We start from the raw sequence: 2500 nt of genomic DNA on the forward strand, positions 1-2500 counted from the left end.
AGCCCACCTATTTTATATATTTTTAATTATTTACAAATAATTTAGTGGCTTGTGTGAATATGATCATTATTTAAAAAAATAACTACTGTACTCAAAAGTAGCCAAAATGACATTGTATTCATTCATTTATTTATTCATTTCTAAATTATGCAATACGCTAAAATTTTCTGTTTCCATTTCAGAATCTGTATCAACAGGTTCAATCCCTTCATCATCGGCTCCACTTGAATTATCTGCAAACCTGACTCCACCATTAAAAAGGTCACTATCAGACTCCTCCACAGGCGCCACTTCTGCTAAATAATTTTCATCTAAAAGAAAGTCATCAACATCTCTGGACAGATTTATCATAAAAACTTCAGCCTCTCAAAAGGAAAATCTCGACAAAGAAGTTGCAAGAATTATATTTGCTACAAATTCACCATTTCGTCTTGTTCAGCATCCTCAGTTTCTCAAGATGGTTCAGAACCTGAGGCCAGGTTATATTCCTCCATCCAGAAAAGATATTGCTGATAAGTACTTGGATCTTGTATATGAAAAGGAATATAAAAAGTGTGCAGATGACCTGAATAATGAAACTGTATGTCTTTCAATTGATGGGTGGTCTAACATCCATAATGAGCCCATAATATGTGTCACTCTAACAACATCCACTGGTCAGATTTATTTAGTTGACACAATAGGCTCATCAGGGAAACCTCACACTGCTGAATATCTTTTACAACTTGTACGAAATTCGATCAAGAAGGCTGAACAAGATTTTGGTTGTCACAGTGGAAGTGTTGTGACAGACAATGCAGCAAATATTACCAAAATGAGAAAAGTCTTGGAGGAATCGAGTGAACTAGAGCATGCCGTCCTCACATACGGCTTATACCGTTCCTTGTATACTTGTGTCAAGTCTATATATGCTAAAAATGTCCTTTAGCAATCAGATCGCATATCAGATTGCAATCCCACAATATTTAAAATCTATAAAAAAAATCTATTTAAATCAAATAAATCTGATTTAAATAAAAAAAAAGATAGATTTTTTATATTTTTCAAAAAGAAAAAAGAAAAAAAAAAAATCGCCAAGCCTGGTGTCCACTAACCTCATACAATAATACCTTTTAAGTCCGGCTAAAATTGGCATTTCAAAGCATAACAGTGCTTAAAAATAATTTCTTATTTCACTATAAAAGTTTATATTAACTTATACTGCATTGAATAAGTCAATAGTTGATATATTTGTCCTATATACAATGTTAGGTTTCTATTTTTGATATATTTGTCCAATATGAAATGTTAGGTTACAAAGAAAACGGTGGCCTCCGCTAGTGGACCCAGGGATCTGGGTGCGCACGTCCTGTGCAATAGTAGTCCTTGATATATATATACATACATATATACATATACATATATATATATATACATACATATATATATACATATATATATATAAATGTGTGTGTGTGTGTATACATATATGTATATATATATATATATATATATATGTATATATTGATAAATTGTTTAAGACAAATGAGAGAGTGATAGGTGGGGAAGGGTAAACGAAGATGGGCTAAGAATACATTTATTGTTCTTACGTTTCGGTTATTATAACCTTCCTCAGAGAACTTGTTACAGAACATCTTGGTCACAACATTTATACCCGTAGTGGGGGAACTTGTGAAGCTTCGAGTGTCAGGTTTTTTCTAGCGCATTAAGAGACTGGCTGCTTTAGATAGGCATATAAATCCTTCTCTGTCGTTATTATTTTCTTGGACATTTATATGTGCAGCTTCAACTGTCTTTCTCATCTTCTTTTGTAATCCTTTGTGTAAAATTTCAACTTTACTCCATTTGGGAAGGTTGTTGCATATTTCGAGGTGGCGGACCAGGGAGTTGGACGTTCTGTGTGCTTTTAAATCATTCCTATGTTCGTTTATCCTCTTTTCGATTCCTCGACCTGATTCACCGATGTAAGCCGAGGGGCAGCCACTACATGGAATGCGGTAGATCACACTGAGGTCGTTGTTGTCATTAGTGTGGTTTTTAAACATTTTACCTATTTTATTCCATGATACCTTGGCGATGTTTATGCCACCTTTCAGTAAATATCTATCAATAATTTCGGTTTTATCAGAATTAGGTACAGTAATGAAATGCGGTGTGACTAGGTTTTTTGTTACTGTATGGTCATTTGATCCGGACGCTCGGTCGTTTGGTCCGCTGGTCTGGGCTAGAAAAAACCTGACACTCGAAGCTTCACAAGTTCCCCCACTACGGGTATAAATGTTGTGACCAAGATGTTCTGTAACAAGTTCTCTGAGGAAGGTTATAATAACCGAAACGTAAGAACAATAAATGTATTCTTAGCCCATCTTCGTTTACCCTTCCCCACCTATCACTCTCTCATATATATATATATATATATATATATATATATATATATATATGTATATATATTTATATATATACATGGGTATATTATATATATGTATATATATATATATAT

Source organism: Oratosquilla oratoria, chromosome 21 (assembly GCF_046742065.1).
Source record: "Oratosquilla oratoria isolate Oo_2021 chromosome 21, ASM4674206v1, whole genome shotgun sequence".
NCBI lineage: Eukaryota > Metazoa > Arthropoda > Malacostraca > Stomatopoda > Squillidae > Oratosquilla > Oratosquilla oratoria.